Raw genomic sequence first — 24,644 nt, forward strand, 5'->3', positions numbered from 1 at the left:
AACAGGATTAAGTGACATGCCAAGGTCACTCAACTAAGTGTCTTGAAGTCAGATTTGAACTCAGGAAAAATGAATCTTCTTGACTGCAGGCCTAGCATTCTAGCCACTAAATCACCCACTAAAGTGCCCTTTGGGTTTATTACTCTATGCTAAATGGTTATTACCATGCAATTATTTCTTTACCATTGAAATTCTTCCCCTTTATGTTCATTTCTGTGTCCTCTCTCTATATATTTCTTGGTTTTCTTGTGTTTCTTTCTCAATAATTCAGACTTGGTCATGATCAGTCAAAAAGTCTATGTTGACTTTTTCTTTTAATTACAGCTTCTTTTATAATTTACCTGTGAAAAGCCATTGCTTTTACCCAGCAGGGTTCAAATGAAGACTCTTGAAATACAAAAAGGTTATGTATGTCACTCAACTCATTTGTAAGTCTCCCTTCTACCTGGTACTTGACTAGTTTCTATATTTAAATTTATCAATCTGAACTCTAGAGGAGTCTAAGGGTATGGTTAGGTATTGCCTCATTAATTAATAACATTTTAAAATATATCTCTTCAACCAAGCTCAGAGCCTCTCCCCAAATTTATCAAATTGCATTTCTTTAATAGACTGAAAAACTTTCTTCCCCAACTGCAGTTATATCTCTTTGCCTTTTAATCTCTTAAACTCCTAGGATTAAATAATAAAACAAAGATACAGATAATTGTTTTGGATATGAGAATCATCAAAGCTACAATTCACTAAATTCACCTTAGATGCTCCCTATTGTTCACCAAAAAATTCAATTCTGAAAATACAATCCCACATCATTTAGTTCATTCAGAATAACAGTCTTTTTGTAAGAATCTTCTTTGTGAAGAAGTTTACCATAATTTCAGAAAGAAAGATCATCTCTTTATCTTCTTTTTCTCTATCTTCTCCAACTTCTCTCTAACCATGACAGGAAAACAATACCTTCACTCTTAATAGTCTTTCTTTAGACTCATGAAAGTCTCATTGTAATATGATTTAATAAAAGTTGACAGTTCACACAAGAAAGAAGTTTCTCTTCACTTTCTTTCACTCTTATCTTCTCCATGACTTATCTCATAGATTGTTACAGATCAAAGGTATAAATCCACACTCCTGACTCTACAGGAAGAAGCAGTAACAATTATACGTAAAATTTTCATAGTTTCTTTTTTTGTCTTAAAGTAGCAATAAGAATTTTTATAGCTTCTGTAGAAATTTTTGAAACTGGGGCTACACCTATGTCCTATGTTTGTATCAATAAAACAATTCATAATTATTCTTGTTTTTACCTCATGGGAAAAATGAGTTATATTTTTATTCATTCCACTTCCTTTCATTTTCTTCATGATAAAGATTATATTAGTTCCAGAAAGAAAGAATCATTCTTCCTACCTCTGCTCATTCTATTTTTCTTCATTCTCTTTCCTGCCTTGTCTACCAGCTCCACTTTTGTGGATAGTTTTTTTCTTCTTCCAGATATATGTCTCCAATGTGGATCCATGTTACAGTGACATCTCTCTTTATAACTTTGAAAATAGTTATTCATTCATTAAAGAAATGAAAATTTTTGTTAGAAACCCACAAAATTTCAAGCATTTTAGACAAGAAACACTGGAGACCAGTGATGGGATTCAATACTGATCTCTTTTTCTTGGATTTTCCACCTGTACTCTCATCTCAATTGAATATGTTACAAAGTAAACTAATATTCTCTTGCCCCAAAACTAGCTATTTTTTCTGACTTCCCAACTTCCAGTGCAAAAACTTGAGACAAAAACAGTTCAGTGGAGAAAGGAGTGACTTAGCTGTCACTCCTGTTTGACTCTTTGTGATCCCATTTGGAGCTTTCTTCTCAAAGATAGTGGAAGGGTTTGCCATTTCCTTCTCCGGTTCATTTTTCAGATGGGGAAATTGAGGTAAACAGGGTCACTCAACTAGTGGTTTGCCATTTTCTTCTCCAGTTCATTTTATAGATGGGGAGATGAGGCAATCAGTGTTAAATAACTTGTCCAGGATCAAAAAGCTAGGAAGTGTTTGAGGCCAGATTTGAACTCTGGAAGATGAATCAGTAGTATTCCTGATTCCAGCACTAGCACTTTGTGCATTATGGCACCTCCTGGATGCCCTCTTAGTAGGTGCTGATGCAAAAATAAAGTCTGATTAAGGATGCAGTCATGATAAAAAAAAAAAAAAAAAGAGTTGTACAATCCTTGCTGCAATGGGGTAAAAGTCAGGCTCCACTATCACAGTGACAGAGCTGTGTAGAAGGGAGGTAGCCTGGAGTTCTGTCTGTCTAGACCCATAATGTCAAACTCAAATAGAAACATGAGTTATTAAATCATACAAAAGGATTCCTGCTACCATATTGACACTGAAAGCCACATATTTACATTATTTATGTTCTATGGTATTTTTATTTTGTTAAATGTTTCCCATTATATTTTAATCCAGTTTGGGTTATACTTTAGGAGTATTGGAGTCATTATGGGTGTTGTTTAACACTTATAGCATAGACCATAGTTTCTTAAACTTTTTTCTATTCGTGACCCCTTTTCACCTGAGAAATTTTTATATGACCCCATATAGATAAGTATATAAAACAATTATGCAAATCAAACATTTGCTATTAATAAATACAAAAAAAACCTCAACAAAATATGGATCACTTTTGCCTCTAGGATTTATCTCTAGCCCATTTTAAGGACACACACACATACAATATATATATATTAATTATACATGTATGTATAAGGAGATAAAGTATACATGCACATATATGTATAACCATCTTTGATTATAGTCTCTTTTATTTAAAAGTATTATGTCAATATGCTTTATTGCATTTGGAATTTTCCAAATGGAGTTATTGTCTGCTCTTCCCTCCCTTCATACCTCAACCATGCCGAAGTAAAGTTGAGCCTCCTGTCCATCTAAGGACAGCCCGCTGCCATCATTAATCATACAAAAAAAAGATTCAATGGTTACTGTCTTTTCTTTTAGGGTTAGACAGATACATAAGCAATAATAATAATAGTGAACAATAAAATAACAAATTATTTAAGGAAACAGCTGCCTAAGCTTCTTTAGATTGCCCTTTAATATCTTAATTTAGTGTGGTCATTATCTTAATTGGGCTTGCTATTTTGTGACCTGATGACATCTCTTCTCTCATCCTTGAGGAAGATGATGGTATGCCTATTGAATAATATTATCTTAAGTTGTAATATGATCCTTATGACCTAATTGTTGGAAATCCCAATATCCCTAGAATGATTATAATAATTCATAGTCTACCAACAGTATATCAGTGCACTTGTTTTCCCACAGACCCTCCAACACTTACCATTTTCCAATTTTGTCATCTTTGCCACTCCAATGGGTGTGAAATAGAATCTGAGAAAAACTTTCATTTGCATATCTCTAATTAGTAGAGACTAGAGAACTGTTTTCCTCCATATGGTTATAGAATTCCTGGATTTCTTCCCTTGAGAACTGTATCTTCGTATCTTTAGATCATTTCTCAATTGGGGAATGGCTCTTTTTTTCTATAAATTTGTATCTGTTCTTTATATATCATGGAAATGAGACCCATATCAAGGAAATTTACTGAAAAGATTTTTTCCTAGTTAATTGTCTCCCTTTTCATCTTAATCTCAATTATATTTCCATTTGATTGTAGCCCAGATTCCTAGGTTTCACAAATAGTTTTCACACCTTATTTTGATATCACCATAACTGGATCATAGACCTTTGGGATAAAGCATCTATATCCATCTTATTCTTCCTTAGCCTGTAAAGCATATGTTACATTCTTGGCTACCCAGTGTTACCTACCCCTGGCATGAAACATCCAAAATAGCCTTGATCAAAATATGTCAGTACATTAGAATTTTGTTAAGAACATCTACTTATAAATGATATATTGAGTCTCATTATTAATGAAAACTTCTGGCAAATGTCATTTATCTCAAGTGACTATCACTAGCTATCATAGTTATTTACAAGCCTATGAAAAGAAAAAATATATAATATACAAATAATCACGAACACTGCATAGCAGATGTTACTCTGCTATTATTATAGCATGAGTCTGTAAGCAAAATAATATGAATATTTATCAAATATGCAGTTATTGACGTGTATAAATGAATATGCAATTACATATGCCCATATAAAGTATGCGCAACCTCTACTGTTGTCACCTGACTTTATGCCAATTGACTTCTTCAAGGTTCCCTTTTAATGTCTTAATTTTAGTCTGGTCATAATCTGAATTGGGCTATCTATTTTGTGACCTGATGAGGGCTCTGCTCCTCTAGGAGTAGATGGTATGCCTGATAAACTCTCCAAGCTGGCATTTGTATGTTATACAAAAGGTTTGCTTGGATCTGTGTAGCTATCTGTGCTGAGACAAGTATGAGGCAGTAGCCTAAATCTTGGAAAGTGTATTCAAGCTGTATATCCAAATGGCTTTGTGGGTTTTAAGACAATTTGGCATTTCTTGTCCTTTTGTTTGTGGATCCTTTAATTTAATGGTCTACTAGAATAATTCTTAACAAATTACAGATGACTACCAAACTCTAGGGGAACAGGCTTAGGTCTTGAGTATTGTGGAGATGCAGTTAAGTCAGAAGAGTCTCTATCTTTTCTAAGATATAGCCCATGCCTTGTTGTGTGACCCACATATTTAACTAAGGCTTTGCAAATCTGCCACCTGTCCATTGCCAGCCCTATCCAATATGTTCTTCATTCTCTTCTTGTAAACCTGAGAGCTTTGGGAATAGCATTGCTAATAGTCCACACCTTCCACTAGCATCCTGGGGAGCCATCTCTGTGGAGCTGCAACCTAGCAACTGCTCCTGCAGGTGTTACAGCCACATCTACTGAAGATCCAGAAAAGAAAGTCCTTGCTTGGTATTTATCAAATGGTTCATCAGTAAGTGATAAGATTTTAACAGAGGAAATGATATTAGCATCTGCTTTACTTTTGCACCCTAACAATGGGATCTTTACATCTGACTTATATAGTTGTAACTTATAGTTTTAATGAATTGTTAGCTTTGAAAGGTGAGGGGACTTGCCTATATTACACATTTAATATATGCCACATATCTAAGGTCTTCTTAACTTCAAGGCTTTCTGATTATAACACCACACCACGCTATTAATAATAACAATAATAATAGCTTACATTTACACAGCACTTATTATATGCCAGGCATTGTGCCAAGTACTTTGCAATTGTTATCTCATTTGGTCCTCACGATAACCCTGGAAGGTAGGTGCCATAATGATCCTGATTTTATAGTTTTGGAAACTGACGTAAACAGAGGTTAAATGGTTTGCACTGGATCACACAGATAGTAAGTGGCAGAGATCAAATTTGAACTCGTCTTCCTGACTTCAGGATAGCACTTCATGTACTACACCATCTATTCAGACTTATGAATGCAAATCACGAGAAATGGTGTCTTTTAGAAGTTCCAAAATTATATTTCTAAATATTCATAAGTCCTCTTTACCTGTATGTTTTGTTACCACAAACTTAATAACTCCTCTTCTTCCCCCCCCCCAAATTTCTGACATGTCTATTATAATAGAAACATCATTCTTCCAGCCACTCATCCAATTAATTGGAAAATTCCATCAGCTCCACCTCCTCCACGTCCTTCATGTTTATCCTTTCTATTCCCACTACAATACTTCTAACTCAGGGTGGAATCTTTGTTTATCAGAGTCAGAGGGCACTAGAGCTTTTGCAAAAATTTCCCAACTTGTCTAATTCTGCTCTAATCCATTCTATTTAGTACTGTCAATGTAATTATTGTAAATATAGAGTAGTTCCCCTCCCAGATGGGCAGCTAGGTGGTGCAGTGGATAGAGTTCCTCACCTGTAGTCAGGAAGACTCACCTCCCTGAGTTACAATTCTACCTCAGATACTTACTAGATGGGCGACCCGGAGCAAGTCACTTAACCCTGTTAATCCACTGGAAGGAAATGACAAACCACCCACTATCTTTGCCAATAATTTTATGGACAGTACTGGTGTGCTGTGATTCAAGGGTCACAGAGTTGGATATGATTGAACCACAGTACACGAAGTGTGGGGTGTCTTTTGGTGAAACTCTCTTGGGATCCTGCTGATTCAGTCCTGGGAGACCAACTCCATCTACTCTTATTTTTCACTCATCCTAATAGAGAATGAAGACCTCACTCGTTCTGCTCCCCCTCATCCACTCCTGCCCACCATCCTTACTCTTTACTCCACCTCCTTAACAGGCTAAGGAACTGACATTTGGAATTGTTATCTCATTATGTGGCATTTTGAGTTTCTTGTTATGCACTTGAAATTGTATTAAAATCAGATAGCTCTTGATTCTGTGCCAGCTTTACTTAATTAAATGTATACCAGTAGATTAGAATGAAGAGAAGGACAACCCAAAAGGGAAATGATCTAAATTATCGAGAGTTTGTAAACCAATTTGGATTTTGCTTGTACAAACTAGCTAGGGGTTTGGAGCCACACATCTAATAAAGATAAGAGTTTATTAGTTTGTGTTAAAAGTTGATCATAGGGAAAGAGAGAGAACAGACAAGGCAAAGATGCTTCTAGTTGACTTGGAACAACACAAGACATACATGAACAAAGGAAGGTTGTTATTTTTTCTTTTTTCCTGGAAGACAATGCTGAGTTTTAAATAAAAATCACATCCCAGAAGGGGTGTGTGTGTGTGTGTGTGAGTTGCTAGGGAAACTCTACTCGTACAAAGAAAAGTAAAAATGAGTTCCTCTGGCAAACCCAAACAAAGCCCTAAGTTTAGGGGTGATTGAATGGTTAGCCTGCCTTGCTCACCATCACCACCTGGTGGTTTTATTATCTCAGATTTTGTTATTCCCTTGTCCAACTTATTATTCTTATATGCAAGGCCTTCCACAAATCTTCATTTCATTTGCTTTATTTTCCCTCAAACATTCACTATGTTGTTTAGTCATTCAGTCATGTCTGGCTCCTCATGACCCTGTGGATTATAACATGATAATACTATCCATGGGTTTTTTTTTTTGTTTTGGGGGGGTTTTTTTTGGCAGAGATTCTGGAGTAGTTTGCCATTTCTTTCTCTAGAGGCAAACAGGGTTTAAAACACTTGCCCAGGGTCACACAGCTATTGTCTGAGGCTAGACTTGAACTCAAGTGCATTGTGCCTAGAGTCAGGAAGACCTGAGTTAAAAATCTCTCAAACTGTTCCAGTATCTCTGCCAAGAAAACCCCATGGGTAGTATTGTTTCTGTCACTTATTACTTATCTGACCTTCGGCAAATCACTTAACTGATCTGGGAATGTTGTACATTCACTAAAAAGTGAATGAATAAATCAATAAAAAGGAACACTGTGTTAAATTCTGAGGATACAAATAGAAGAGAGACATAGGCCCTGCTTTCAGGAATATTACATTCCAATAATGATTCATTCACTTGGTTTAGTTGAAGGGAAAATAGAAAGGTCTGGTGGTTCTTAGAATTCAGTGGCAGGACAAATGGTGAAAATGGACAGTCCAGATGTCAGATCTTTCAGTTTGGCTGGAGCATCAAGGACAGATAGTGTCATTTCATCTTTTTAAATTATTATTTTAATATGTATTTTATTTCATTAAATATTTTTAATTACATGCAAAAATTAACAATCTTTAAAAATAATTTAATAGTATTTTTTCTAACTACATGTAAAGATACATTTTCATGTTCATTTAAAAATTTTGAGTTCCAAATTTTCTCCCTTCCTCCCTTATCTCTCTCTTCCCTAAGAAGGTAAACAATTTGGTATATATTATATATATGAAATCATGTAAAACATATTTACATATTGGTCATTAACAATCATTTTGAGTTCTAAATTCTCTCCCTCTATTCCTCTCCTTGCCTGCACTTGAGAGAACAATTTAATATTATTTATACATACAAAGTCATGCAAAATATATTTCTGTCTTAGCCATGTTGTAAAAGAAAATATATCCCCCCCCCCAAAAAAAAGAAATAAAGTATACATGGGGGCAGCTAGATGGCACAATGGCTAAGGTACTGATCCTAGAGTCAGGAAGACCTGAGTTCAAATGTGACCACAGACACTTAATTGTAGTTTGTGACCCTGGGCAAATCACTTAACCCCAATTGCCTCTTCTCTCCCAAATATTTAAAAGTATACATCAATCTGCATTCATAGTTTATCAGTTGTTTCTCTAGATGTGGGATAGTATTTTTCATCCTGGGTCCTTTGGATTTGTCTTAAATTATTGTGTTGATCAAAATAGCTAAACTTTTCATTGGTTCCTCTTACAATAATGCTGTTACTATATATAATGTTCTCCTCATCCTGCTGACTTCATTTTGCATAAGTTAATTTGTCTTTCTAGTTTTTTCTGAAACCATTCTGTTCATCATTTCATACAGTACAGCAGTATTCCATCAGAATCATATATCACAACTTGTGCAAGCAATGCTAATCCACTGGTGTTCCCTTGATTTCCAATTCATTGCCATCACAAAAAGAGCTGCTTTACAAATTTTTATACAAATAGATCCTTTTCCCTCTTGATGTCATTTCTCTTGATAAAAACATGCCTTTTTTCTAATGGTGAGCCATTTGACAATTCTGAGAACTTAGTTTTCCAGAATTGTCTTTTCCACATCTTCAGTAACTATGGCTGTTGAGCAGTTTGAACATCGTAGCACTAGTAATGGTAGCTGCCTAGCCTTGAGCCTTCTTCAAGATCAGAGGAAGGTATGATTGTAATGGGGTTGATTTAATCCCTTTTTTTCGTATTTGGACTAATTGGACTAATTGAATTTTGAGCTTCCCCTTAATATCTAAACTTATGTTCTTATGATAAATACACATGGAAGAAAGGCTGATAAGAAATGATTTCATGAATGGGAGATGATCCTTCACTTTTCTAGAAAATGATACTTTGTTTAGAACATTGAATAATTCTTTCCCTATAGTGTGTGTATCCTATTGTCACACTATTAAGAGCACAAAAAATAACTACAAATTAATCTTGGGGCTGCTCCCAAGATGATTCAATTGGATTGGGTCCATTGGCAGGCTGACCTTTATTGTGAGGGGTCACTTTCTGCTGACCTATAAATATGATTTGACTTTTCCGTTGACAAAGTGACAGGACTGTATTTTTCCTTATGTCTTTATACAGAGCTTAGGGTAGGGAGAGAGAAGGAAGGAGCAGACATTTCCTTTTCATCACCAAGAGCCATGAATGGTTACTTTATGTCAAAAGTAAATGGCACCTACATTTAATCACACACAGAGCCAGGGGAGTTCATGAAAAATGTCATTCCTGAACCCCTGCTTTCTAATTAAAGAAAAGCAGATTTCCTCAGCAGCAAAACTAGTCTTCTAGCCAGTAAAGAGAGATACTTTAGGCTATCTTTCAGGGTTTTCCTGTGAAAAACCCAAGTTTAAGCACTTGGAAATTTTTCCCTCTAAATTAAGTTTCTAGGTAAGTTTCTGAGCATCATCCTTCTTGGAGAGAGAAGGATTACTCATTTGGTCCCTGTAGCTAGAGGGGAAATAAGGAATAAATGTCAAAATGTGGGGGAACAGAAGGACTATATTTTGCTCTTCCCTATTACCATAAGTTATTCAAATGATGCAACTCTAATAGGAAGGAGGTTGCTTGTCTGCCAGTCCCAAACAAGAGTGGCACTATGGAAAACACTATATTTGGGATTTAATGCAAAAGTTAAGGATTCTCCAGAATGTTAGGGTTGGTGTTTGTCCTTCATTCTCGAAGAGGACCATGCCATCAGGGAGTTGATGCTATGCTATGCAAGTTTCTTTTAGAAACTGTCCTGGAATTGAAAATGATTGGTGTGGACCCTGAGGTTAGAGATATATGGATTATGAATTTTATATAGTAGAGGTAATGAATAGGGTGAATAAGAAAAAAATAATTCAAGGCAGCAAAATAATCAATCTTGTTTCATGTGTTATATTTATTATTTTTATTTTTCAATATGTCAATATTATGTTGTAATATTGCAGTTTGAACTTTGATGTCAATATTTTCTTAATTTTGTGATCATTTCAATTTCATACTAAGAAGTTTTTTCTTAAGTAAATTTTAATTGCTCTTTCTATTTTTATCTTAATTTGTTAGCTAGACTTTCATGCATTTTATTTTTGAATAGCATACATTCTGCCTAGATATATTTGTGATTTTAACCTAAATTTCATAAAAATAATGGCAAGATGATGGAGGAAATATTTTAATTGAGCAATACTCACAAGAGATTACTTTGTAAGTTTGAACTCATCGTTTTCGGTGTCTATATTCTACTCTGTGTGAAATACTTATTTTGTCTCAGTGCTTTTAAAAGCCTAATATGTTTCTCCATCTGAAGACTGAAATAGTAAAATTTAAAATAAAGTTATATTTTGCCTTTTAACATTTTCCTTTTTTGGGGGGGGTAAGGAGCAATGACTCCATTGGAGTAATTCTTCATTGGAAAAGATAACAAGGGATTTGGAGTCATAAAGAGAAGTCTAGATTGTAGTTAAAACAAGGAGGTAGAAGACACATGAGTTCTGACATTAATTAGAAAATTTGAAATCATAGGATATAGGGTATAGCAGAGTAAACTGGATAAAAGTGAACAAAATGTTAAAAGTGAGTCTAGAAAAGAGTAGAACTGAAACTCAATCATCTGTGCTATATAAATGCAATGGAATAATGATTCTCTGTAAGAAATACTGAATCTAATTCAGAAAGATTTAGGAAACTTGTATGAAGTGATAGAACTAATTGAGATGTGATGCTGTTTTCTTGGAGCACACATCCAGTGCCAGGTAGTACTCTTCCAGGGAATGCTGAGTGATGAACAAAACAAGGAGGACAATTTACATGCAAAGGAAAGTAACAATGAAGACTTCAGTACTCTGATCAATACAAGTCATTAATTTCAGTCTTAGAGAATTAATGATGAAACCTCTGAATTTCTCTAGGTGTATGACTTTGGACAAGTCATTTAACTGTTGTTTGCCAGAGTTTTCTCAACTATAAAATGGGGATAATAATAGCATCTACCTTTCAAGATTTTTGTGAGGATCATTTAAAAGTGCTTAGTACAGTACCTGGCACTTAATAAGCATTTGATAAACGCTTGTTTTAAATAAGGCAGTTAGGCGGTACAGCTGATAGAACCTTAGGCAGGAAGATCTGAGTTCAAATATGAACATTTACTAGCTGTGTGATCTTGGACAGACCACTTAACTTTTCTTTGCCTCAGTTTCTTCAATTGTAAAATGGGGTTAATAACAGCATCTACTTCTAGGGGTCAAATGAGAATATTTGTAAAGAGTTTAACACAATGCCTGACACACAATACTATATACAATGCTGTGCAAATACTTATTCCTTCTATCTTCCTACTTCAGAGAGTTAGTGGGATATCTCTTCCCAAAAGTCTTCAAACAAATGTTGGGAGCTTTAGCAAAAGAGAGTCTTCATTAATATGGATGAGAATGATGGGTCTCTTATGGTTTTGCCAGATTCTGAGATTCTCTGACTCTCTGGTTTTCTTTCCTCTGACTTCACACTAAAGCTTGTTTTTCTTTAGAAACACATCACATTTTGCTTCATGTTATGATTCATTTACAATGTTTTCTTTCCCTTGAATAAGCTCTAAGCTCTTGGAGGACAAGGACTATGTCTTTTGCATCTTTGTAAGCTTCTATATGCTTAGTGGAGGGTTAGGTATGAGGCAGGCATCCAATTATCATCTGTTGAACTGACCCTTCATGATCATCAGATAACATTTACTGAGCTTACTTTGTACTCAGAGCCACACTAGATGCTAAGGATACAAAGATGAATGATTATGGCCACTGCCCTCCAGGGGTTATATAGGGAGTTAAGATACACACATAAAAAATATCTCATAGCTATGTCAGAACAGTGTTTCTTCTCTGAGTATAAGCATTTCTAAAGTGACTTAAGTGTTACATGGGAAAGAACTCTTAGTAGCTACCCTGGCTATGGATTTGAATTAATATGTAGCAACTGAAGTTCCTAAGACCATGAAGTCTTTCTGTAGTTCAAAGTTTAGGTTATTTGATGAGGGTTAAGAGGAATGGTGAAATTGGAGAATATCACTACCCTTTCCTTCCTCCCTATCTCAACTTCATGACCCAACAAAACCTGTCAGTTTGTACTTCTATAAACTTTATGAAATCAATTCCTTCCTCTTCCTCCTAATTCCAGCCTGTCACTGCCTGATTATGTATCAGTTGGACTACTGAAATAACCTCCTAACATGTTTCCAGTCCATTTATACCCTACAGCATCCTCCTTACACATGACTGTCAGATTAATCTTTATAAAACATAGTTCTGATAAAATCTTATCATCCTTCAAATCCTAGATCAAAAGCTACCTCCTCCAGATGGTCAATGAATTTCTATAGGGAAAATAGCACATCTTAATTTTCACTAACCTCTAACCACAACTGAGCACTTTCTTCATTACAAATGTAGGTGACAAAATAGTATTGGGAGAAGAGATTTATAGGTTTCACTAGCCTGAAAAAGGCTTCCAAGACATGCAAAAAAAGTTAAGAACCCTTGCTCTATGGCCCGAGACAATGTTAGGAGGAGATGTAGGTAAAGTAGCTCAATGGGGGTTTGGTGACTATCTCCACTATCTCTAAGATGGTATCATCCATGTAGAAGGCTCCTAGGAATAACTTCCTGCTATATTCTCCTGTGGCTTAGGGGCCTTCTAGTTTCTCAGGCTCATTCCTGGCTGTTCAATCCAAATCTCCCAGTGTTGTTTTCATGGAGGGACATGGTTCTTATGAAAAGAACAATGCCAACTTTGTTTCTCTGTCTACCCAGAAGGAGTCTGACCTCAGCTTTATTTATAGATGAAATGACATTTCTGGATATAAATGTGATTCCAGTTTCTTTATAGCAATACTTCTTGTGATAGGTTAGAAGGGTTCCTACCTCTTTCAGCAATTCTTACTTATCAGAGGGTGGACTAGTATGAAATGCTCATGAATAATTCCCTAGTGTCAATTCCTCAGATATCAGGAAGGAACTCCCTAGAGTTTTCTGTGTGGATACTACCTTGGGTGCTATCAACATTTACCAAACCACCACCATCCCTTATGCAATCACAGAGCAACAAACAATCATTCCATTAACGAAGAGTATAAATGTCTAATCATGTGTCCCATGTTACAGCTACTCCTGAGAAGCTTCTCAAGAGTAGAATCTCTGTATCAGAACCTGAAGTGTTTGTTTTTAAGGTCCTCTCTTTGAATGAAAGTATTATTAATAGAAAATATTTTTAGAAACACCAACAAATGAAGTGAGTGAAGTAACATGTAGTATATCCCAATTTAGTGTCATACATTTTTTTTTTCTTCTTTGAAGAAGAGGCAAGGGAAAGGGAAGGTGAATTCTTCAAATCTGTTATCTCATTCCTGTGGAGAACTGCCAGCATGGAAACAACCCCCATTAGTACAAATCTGCAACTAATTCATCTATCACTTTCAGTATTAGTTTCCAACAGTGTGGAGTTGTACAGTGATTTTTCCAGCATTACATAGCTAGTATCTTTTACTTCAGAGGTTTTATTCAAACTAAAATTTTAAGTCTAAGGCTAGCCTTCTGTTCACTTAAGCAACCCTTATCATTATCAGTCATTTGTAAAAGCATGTTAAGCTTTTTGTGATAATTGCATTCTATTGGATCTATCAGATTTTCTAGGACTGGGACTTAAAACAGGTAAATTTTGATGAAGGTCCAGAGCTGGAGGAAGAAGATACAAGCCATAGACCTTGGGTAGCTATTTACTATTCAAGGACATACTGAATGTCAGAAGAGATGAGAAAAGGTTACCAAAGAGGAGTGAGAAGGCACCAAGAGAGGAGGTAAGGCTTAATTCACATGTACTCAGTTTTCTAAATTTATTTGAGTCTCAAAAGATGGTAGCCAATGCATTTCTACCCCACCCCATGCCTTATCACTCTTATACCAACTTTTCCATGGTACAAGAAATAAGGTTGAGATACATGAGAAAGCGGTTGGGATGAATCAGAGTGATCCCCAGATCCCCTTTAGAAAATGCAAAGAACACTCCGTTCCTCCTTGTCCCAGGAATAGCACAGGGAATGAATGGGATGTTCCTTGGGGAGGCAGAGCTTCCACTGGTTAAGAGGATATTCATCATATGAGTAAGCATTGAGCCTCTAAAGGATTCTCATAAGCAGTGGAGTGGGCTCTCTAAGACTGAAGATTTGCTTTATTGTGCTAAATATTTTTTAAAAAAGGCTGCCACAGAACAGTGCTGGCATAAACAGGGATATCTGGAATTAGGAGTTACAGAAAACTAGGCTGCCAGCTAAAATCTCCATTCATGTGCCTAATTTATCTGCTTTAGAATCTTAGGGTCAGCATTAGAAGTCTGCAAAGTGAAGCAAGGAGGAGAATAACTGCCAGATGGGTTTTTTTTGCTCCATCCTCATGCTTTTTATCTCCTCAAGCACCTGACATTATTGACCATCCTCTCTTCCCAGATAATCCTTCCTTCCTGGGTTTTTCTAACACTATTCTTTGTGGATCTTCCAATCTCTTACCTATCTTTTTCAGTTTCCTTTCATTAATCATCACTGAAATATCTTACTCCCTCCAACCTGGGGCTTCTCCCCTCCTCCTTCTAAGCTCTTTCTTTCTTGATGAACTCTTTAGCTTTGATGATCTTAATGAATATCTCTATGCAGATAATTCCCAGGTTTTTGTGTTGTTTTAGTCATTGGATTTTATTCCTTTCAAGAGTTTATAAAGGTTGTTGTTTAGTCATTTTCAGTATGATCCCACTCTTCTTGATCCCATACAGGGTTTTCTTGGAGTGGTTTGCCATTTCTTTCCCTGGATCATTTTACAAATGAGGAAACTGAGGAAGACAGGGTTAGATGACTTGGACTGGGTCAGACAATCATGTCTGATGTCAGTTTAGCTGACCAAGTTAGCTCATAGTCTTTTTCTTGACCACCAGTCCTGCATCACTCACTGCCAACTGGACACTTAAAACTGCATGTCTCATAGACATCTCAAACTCAACAAGTTAACATTTAACTCATCATTTCTCCCCTCATACCTCTTCAACTTTTCCTTATTTCTTTTGAGGGCACTGACTTTCTTCTGATCAAGCTTGAAATCATTCTTGCCCCTCCTTCTTTTACTTCACATGTCTAATTAGTTGACAAGAGGTGGTACTGTGGAACCTAGGAGTCAAGAAGACTTGAATTCAAATGTGACCTCAGACACTTTACAGATTGTGTGTCCCAAGGCAAGTCATTTAACGTCTTCCTCAGTTTCCTTTTCTGCAAAATAATGGCACCTGTCTTTTAAGGTTGTTCTGAAGATCAATTGATATAATATTTATAAAGCATTTTGCCTACTATCTGTCATTTTGTAGGTTTGCTTTTTTTTTTTTTAATATTTTGTTGCTTATATCTCCAGCACATCTCTGGCATTTATCATTTTCTCTCCACTCACACAGTCAACACTTTGTTTTAGGTTCTTATCACTCTCCTACTGGACTATTGCAAGGGCCCACTGAGTGATGCTCCTAGTTTAGTTCCCTACTCAATCAATTCCAGGGGTTCCCTGATATCTCTAGAATTGAATACAAACTTTTTTTAACATTTAAAATCCTTTCCATCCTGATTCCTACATTTCTCTATAGCCTTATGTACACATATTTTATATTCCGGCCAAAATGGTCTTCTTTCTATTCTTTATACGGGTGTCAGTATACCTTTGCTCAGTCTCTTATGCCTAGAATGTACTGATTGTTCAACTCTATTTCTTAAGATCCCTTGTTTTCTTCAAAGGTAAGCCCTTTCTTCCTATTTGCTAGTTCCTTTTCCTCTACAAAATTAGTTTATGTTTGTGAATAGCTCAGTTGACATTCCAGTCAAATGAATGGAACTTTGGAGTGGACCTGTTTCTGGTGTAAGTAATGAATGGGAAACCAAAGGAACACTACATATATATTTTTGTGTGTGTCTGAGTGTACACATATACACATAGACACACTTACACTCACACATATATAACTATCTCCCCTGATAGAATATAAGCTCCTTGAAGTCAGAGCCTATTTCATTGTTATTTTCTTCCTGTTTTCATTATATGTCAGTACCAGAAAAGAATCATGATATAACAGATAGCTGGCCACAGCAACTTGTTTCAAGTCCTAAATCCAAAATACTCCCTAGATTATTTGATATAGCACCAAATCTGTAAATTAATTTGGGTAGTAATGTAATTTTATTACATTATCATTACACCACTATTAGCAATGAATGTTGTTTCAATTATTTGTTATTTTTTATATCTTTAAAGAGGATTGTTGTAATTTTGATGAAGGGACCCTGAAATTCTAAAACTCCTTGAAGGACAGATTCTCCTTGAATCCTGCCTCTGTAAAGACCCTGCCTGTGGACAAACAGCTTCATTCTGTTATCTAGGGGGGATAGCTCATTCCAGAGTTTGGAGAGTCTAACCTCATTGAATTGGAGAAACACTCATTCAATTCTAAGATTTTCTATTCAATTCCAGCTCAAGCAGAAACCCAGCTTATAGATTAAAAAAGCCAATTTGGAACTCATTCCTTGCAGAGGAGCTAATATGCCATGCCAAGAAAACTCTCTCTCTTTCTGGCATAGCAACCTCTGCCCATTGGAATACCCTCCCTTTATCTCCCTCACCTATTTCTCTAAAGACACTTTATATCTCTCTGTCAGGATTTCTCTACTAGAAACTTTACTTCTCTGCCAGGACTTCTCCACTACTTTACTCTCCTGTCAGGACCTTACCACTAAGGAATTCAGGCTTTCTATTCATGCATAGCAAAGGCTGACTTCCCAATATCTATAATAAACTTCTTTTTATCAGTCTAGCTTTAGGTTCATAGATTCCTTTACGAAGGACCTCTGCACCATCAAAAGAGGGATTTCCCCAAAACTCCCTACCTTGTGCCAATCCTAAAGGGGATTTAGGGGAACCAAACCTCTTCATATGGTTCCCTGAACCCTGAATCTGCCACTAACCTTATAATTTAACTCCCTGACCACCAGGAACCCTAATCTCATCATTTGGTTCCCTGATTCTAACCTCATCATTTGGTTCCCTGACTGGGAAGAACCCAAAAATCTAGATCTCATCAATTTGATGTGATTTGTTAATTATGTCTGACTCTTTGTGACCCCATTTGGGGTTTTCTTGGCAAAGATATTAGAGTGGTTTGCTGTTGTCTTCTCCAGCTCATTTTACAGATGAGGAAACTGAGGCAAAAAAGGTTAAGTGACTTTCCCAGGGTCACAGAGCTGGTTAAATGTCTAAGGTAAGGCTAGATTTAAACTCAGGAAGAGGAATCTTCCAGCACTCTGTCCACTAGGTCACTTTACTGCCTATTTGTAAGGGTAGAAATTGCTTAAATCAACCAAATCATCCCACTTCTCTTAAAACTAAGTGGGATTCCACAATCAACTGATCAAATAATTTAGGTTAAATGCAAAAAGTCATTGAATAAATAGGATGACATTGGCTGGAAGAGTAATCAGATTGGTTAAGAACATTTGGTCATGTCCTATGGATCACCCATATAACATGAAGCCAGTTCTGCTGTCAATTATCTATCTACTACAAATGTTCTTTAAATTTTAGCCCACTTTTCCTGGACTCTGTATATACTGTGGGAGAATGTGTCACAGACTTTTGTGGAGGGGAATGCTTATCATATTATCTTATAAATACCGCTTTAAAAAGTTACATAAGTCTGGCTAACTAGTTGACAGCTGTGTCAGGAAGCACACCTTTTGAGGTATAGCATAATAAAGATACCCCCCCCCCATTTTTGGTAACATCTCAAAGGGATTTCATTATAAGGGGAGAAAGAGTAGTTATGCTCAGGGGACTCAAGTCTTAGTGTAAGTGGGACTTGTGATGCCTCAAAAATTCACTAAAAGTATTTTGCAACTGCTGTTTTTAACCTTTGAATTTGCTTTGGTAAATTAATTGCTAAACATTTTATGGATTTTACAGTTATATTGAAAAGGATTTCTCTTTCTATTTCTTCCTTCTGAGTTTTATTATTGCCCAATGGCAGAGTATTATTATTGCCTAGGAATGCTATTGATTTTTGGAAATATGTTCCCACTGCTTTACTAAGCTACTAATCGATTTGATTTTTTGGCTGATTTAAAAAAAAACAAAACCATAATTCAATAAGTATTTATTTTTTCTTTTCTTTTTTTATTTTTTTATTATACCTTTTTATTTACAAGATATATGCATGGGTAATTTTTCAGCATTGACAATTGCAAACAACTTTTCTCCTCCTTCCCCCAGATGGCAGGTTGACCAATACATGTTAAATATGTTAAAATATAAGTTAAATACAATATATGTATTCATGTCCATACAGTTATTTTGCTGTACAAAAAGAATCAGCCTCTGAAATATTGTACAATTAGCCTATGAAGGAAATCTAAAATGCAGGCGGACAAAAATAGAGAGATTGGAAATTCTATGTAGTAGTTCATAGTCATCTCCCAGAGTTCTTTAGCTGGGAATAGCTAGTTCAGTTCATTACTGCTCTATTGGAACTTATTTGGTTCATCTCATTGCTGAAGAGGGCCATGTCCATCAGAATTGATCATCATATAGTATTGTTGTTGAAGTATATAATGATCTCCTGGTCCTGCTCATTTCACTCAGCATGAGTTCATGTAAGTCTCTCCAGACCTTTCTGAAATCTTCCTGCTGGTCATTTCTTATAGAACAATAATATTCCATAACATTCATATACCATAATTTTCAACAAGTACTTATTAAATATCTGCTGTTCACTACGCACACTTATCATGCCTGAAATTCCTAAATGGCCTAACTTCAAACTCTACTTATACTCATCCATTCAGTATTAGCCTCAACTTAGAGAATCTCAATGGCTCCTGATGGCAAAGAGGATAGTTTTAAGGCTCCTAGGACTGGTATTCAAAGTTGCCTACATTGTAATCTCCATCCGACTTTCCTATCTTGTGGTTCTACTGTCCTTGCTATAGCACTAACTCCATCCAGATTGGCCTCCTTAACTGTCCTTGGAAGCTATTATATGCATTTGTGACTCTGTTGAACTTTCCTTTTCCTTTCTTTTTCCATTTTGTTTATTGGATTCTTATCATTTTCAAGAGCCATCTTGTATATCACCTCCTCCCAGAAAACTTCTTTAATCAAAATCATAAAACCACAGAATTTCAGATTTAATTGAAAGGAGTATTAGAAATCACAAAGCTCAATATGCAAATCCCCAAACATAACTCAATGAGTTGCTTGTCTAGGTGCAAGTCATAGTCTGGGTAATATAACTGTTTCATCCACTTTGTCTTCCCAACATGGACTTCAGATATATTGCCATTGCTGTGCCAATTGCTACAGCACTAAGTAAGTTGATGTTCCTGGAGTTGATATGATTACTATAATGCTATCTATAACAAAAATTATTTGGAACATTTCACCATTATTTATTTTTTGTTAGGACTCTTAAATGACTTCTTAGGGGAACATATGTCATTATGTTCTATATCTTGCTTGATGTGAATTCTCAGTGGAACAATTGATTAAAATCATCTCCACTTTCCCATACATCTTCTAATGAATGCTTGGGAAACACTTTCTTTTTTTTTAATTAAATTTTTATTTTCAAAACATATGCATGGATAATTTTTCAACATTGACCCCTGCAAAACCTTGTGTTCCAAATTTTCCCCTCCCCTAGATGGCAGATGATCCAATATATGTTAAACATGTTAAAATATATGTTAAATTCAATATATGTATACATATTTATACAATTATTTTGCTGCACAAGAAAAATCAGATCAAAAAGGAAAAAATGAGAAAGAAAACAAAATGCAAGAAAACAACAACAAAAAGATTGAAAATGTTGTGCTGTGAACTACACTCAGTTCCCACAATCTTTCTCTCTGGGTGCAGATGGCTCTCTTCATCACAAGTTCATTGGAACTGGCCTCAGTCATCTCATTGTTGGAAAGTTATGTCCATCAGAATTGATCATTGTATAATCTTGTTGTTGCCATGTATAATGATCTCCTGGTTCTGCTCATTTCACTCAACATCAGTTCATGTAAGTCTCTCTGGGCCTCTCTAAAATCATCCTGTTGGTCATTTCTTATAGAACAATAATATTCCATAACATTCGTATACCATAACTTACTCAGCCATTCTCCAATTGATGGGCTTCCACTCCGTTTCCAGTTTCTTGCCACTACAAAGAGGGCTGCCACAAACATTTTTGCCACCTGTGGGTCCCTTTCCCTCCTTTAAGATCTCTTTAGGATATAGGCCCAGTAGAAACAGTGCTGGATCAAAGGGTATGCACAGTTTGATAACTTTTTGAGCATAGTTCCAAATCACTATCCAGAATGGCTGGATCCATTCACAATTCCACCAACAATGTATTAATGTCCCAGTTTTTCCATAACCACTCCAACATTTGTCTTTATCTTTTGGGAAACACTTTCAATGCTACATTCCATTCTACCAAATTGAGAGCTATTTCTAAAAAATCAATTGATAAATACTGCAAAATCTTATATACTTAATTCCTCTCAGTCAATTGTTTTTATTGTGAAAGTCTGCTTCATTTTTTTTAACATTCTATTTTTTTCTGGTTATACATGTATACAAACTTTCAAAATACAGAACAAAAGGGGGAAAACTATAAAAGAGGGGAAAAAAGCAAAAAAAAGTAGTGAACATGGCATGTAATGATTTACATTCAATCTTCATAGTTCTTTTTCTGGATGTAGATGTCATTTTCTACCTAAAATTTATTGAGAATGTCTCAGAATCCTGAGAAGAACCAATTGGGTCTTTCATAGTTGATCATCGCATAATCTTGCTATTACTGTATACAATTTATTTCTGGTTTTGCTTTTTTCACTCATCATCAGTTCATGTAAATCTTTCCAGGCCTTTCTAAAATCAGTTTTTTCATCATTTAATCTTATTTGTGCTTTATGGTATCTTTGGGAGGTAGATGCCATTATTACCCACATTTTACAAATGGGAAAATTGAAAGCAAGAAAAGTTAAGTGATTTGCCCAGAGTCACATAACAGTAGGTGTCTGAAGCAGATTTTGAACTCAGATCTTCTGGACTTCAAGTCCAAGAATCTATTCACTCCACCATCTAATCTCTTCTTACAATGTATGAATCATTCTCAAAAAGATTTTGTAGTAAAAAGAAAGTAAATACATGGGCTGGTCATTGTTGATATATCCAAAGTCAAAGAATTATAGATTTAGAATTTGAAAGGGATATTAAAACTCTCTGGCCTAACTTTATAGTTAAAAATCTAAGTCCCACTGCATTTAAATAATTTGCCCAAGGTGACCCAGATAGTAAATGGAAGAGCCAGCATTTAAAAATAATTCCTGAGTAGAGCTCAAACTTACTTTCCATTGTACTACATTGCCTTGGTTTCTTTTTTATTGCTTTGGGGGAATGTGTGTGTGTGTTGTTAAATTGTTGTCATTGCTATTATTATCATCATTATCTTTAGTAACTAGAGCCTAACTTTGCATTGCATGATTGCATTGAAAGTCTTGTTATATAAGTGCTAGGTCCTTTAAACACTGTATTCAGCAATAAAGATGATGATAGAATATAAGGACATTAAGTCCATTTACTTCCCTTGAAAAGCAATGAGTAGCATTCACCTAGTCTCATTATGCTAATTATACCAACCTTACCTTTAGCCTTCTATGATATGTTCAGTTGCTGATACATCTCTCAAGGGCATGTGACATTGCAGCAGAAATATGTTTCTCAGCTTTAACCACCCAGCTAAGACTGTTCTCATCTAATTGTTTATAGCAATTAGATTTAATTCACAGAGGGAAGCACACTGGTGGGGGCTCATTAACTACACCATTAGAAAACTACTCTCAATATCTCCAGGCTATTCCAAGAACCTGAGAAGAGATGCAGCTCTCTTACTAGCTTTCAATGTCCACAAAAATAAAAAAGGAGAGATTTGAGGAAAATGAATCTCATGATAGTTCATTTCCTTCTGTAGGAACAGATTGAAGTTTATATTGGACTTGGGATACTGCAGAGAAATTTAAAGAGAAATGAAAAACTCCCAACAATTTTAGCTTTAATGAAATATAAGGACAGTATACTTATCAAATTTGAATATTTGAGCTCAATCACTAGTATAAACAAGAGTTGAAATTCTTGGGTGTCAACACAGCATATTTGTGGCCACAAAAATAGAGCCCAGTGACTGGGTCATCTTGTTGCCTCAAGCATATCCTTTGTTTGAGATTGTTAAAGTTCCAATTTAATATCTATGTCCTCCTGCTCATGTACAAAAGCTAAGCTATGATTATAACCATGAGTATTTTAGTCAGGTTTAAGATTTCAAGGATATGGTTTCAGATTCATTTAATCCAAGGACAAGAATATTTCATGAATCTTAAGTGTAGTTTTAAGACAATAGTTTAAAATTACATTAAATCTATAGAATATCCTATATACAACCTATGTACACATATTCATTCAAGAAGGATAAATGAATTCATATGTTCTACTTTATTGTTATACAAGGGGCCTTTGTGTACTTTAGAGAAATGAACTCACAAGAATAATTGCTTTCCAGAAGTGAGCTCTATCAAGAAAATTAGTCCCGCCATTAAATGAGTTATAAATTTTAGGGCCAGGGCAGTTTTGTATTGAGGTAGATAATAGGAACTGGACCTTTTGGCAAATGTACCGTCTTAAGACAAGTAGACCACTTTTGAATACAGCAACTTCAAGTAGGTCAGAGACAACTAAACATGGTGGGTTGATAGAATTCCTTTAGAACCTGGGCCTCCATTAATAACCATCACTCATTCCAGGAAGATAGCTTGGTATACAATGAACAATGTATGGGCTTGAAGTCATGAAATCTCAGGTTCAAGTTCCTGTTCTGGCACTTGTGGAAATTACTTAGGGTCTCTCAGTTTTCTCATTTCAAAAAATGAGATCATCATAACTGTAGTATATCTCATGTAGCTGTTGTAGGGGTCAAACAACATCATGTATCTGTAAAGAGTGGGAACTAGATGGCTTAGTGGATAGAGTGCCAGGCCTGGAGTTAGGAAGACTCATCTGAGGTAAATCTGACCTCAGACACTTACTAGTTGTGCAGGCAAGTCACTTTACTATGTTTGCTTCAGTTTCTCATCTATAAAATAAGTTGGAGAAGGAAACTACCTACTCTAGTATCTCTGCCAAGAAAACCCCAGATGAGATCACAAAGAGTCAGACATAAGTGAAACAAGTGAACAACAGCAACAAAATATAAAAGTGATTGAGTTAATCTCCTCATCCTACTTAAAGTAACTATAACTACTCTTGTAGTTTACTAGTATTCTAGTTAGTAGTACTCTAGTTTGTATAATTTGATCAGGTGAGAAACTTGAAAACTGAATCAATCAACTATAGGTATGGAAAAGACCAAGATATCTTCACTGAATCAACTAATCAATCAAGGATATTAGATTAGATCTGAGAATACATAAGAATCATTGGGTCATTGCTTGAAATGGATTGTCATTGTAGAGGAAGTAATTAGGGATTACCTGAAGTTTATCCTGTGCATTTTGTATGAACTAGTAGACCAGTTTAGAACCTAGGATATTTCCCTTCCTACTCCCCTTATTCAGAGGAAGACTTTATGAACTTCAGAGGGCCAAAAATTTTAAACTTTTCATGTGTGCTTTAACAGTGTCTGCTTTGGGAACTGAGGACAAACTAGATACCTGAGAAAAAGTAGCTTTAAGACTCTATAGGGAACATCACAAAGAAATTACACCAATTCTAAAGGCAACTTCATGAAAACCCATAGGAGAAAAGGACTTGCAGCAACCAGGATATATGTTAACCTTTTGCCACATGGGCTTTCAAAACATAAGTGTACACTGAACTCTGAATGTACTAGTGGAAGATTGGGTCATCTACTGTGGCACATTGGAATCCAGAAAGTGAGCAGTATTTATACCAACTGTTTTTAATTATACCATCTTAATTAAATCTGGTTGACAAAATAATATTAGCCAATTATTATGAAGGGAAGCACAATGATGGGGGCTCATAACATTAGAAAACCACTCTCAAAATCTTTAGGCTATGAACCACTACATAGAATTCCCAATCCCTCTATTTTTGTCCACCTGCATTTTAGATTTTCTTCACAAGCTAATTGTACACTATTTCAAAGTCCAATTCTTTTTGTACAGCAAAATAACTGTTTGGACATGTATACATATATTGTATTTAACTTATACTTTAACATATTTAACATGTATAGGTCAACCTGCCATCTGGGGGAAGGGGTGGGGGGAAGGAGGGGAAAGGTTGGAACAAAAGGTTTTGCAATTGTCAATGCTGAAAAATTACCCATGCATATATCTTGTAAATAAAAAGCTAATTTATTCCCCCCCCCCCAAAAAAAATCTTTAGGCTACC

Source organism: Sarcophilus harrisii, chromosome 2, assembly GCF_902635505.1.
Source record: "Sarcophilus harrisii chromosome 2, mSarHar1.11, whole genome shotgun sequence".
Lineage (NCBI taxonomy): Eukaryota > Metazoa > Chordata > Mammalia > Dasyuromorphia > Dasyuridae > Sarcophilus > Sarcophilus harrisii.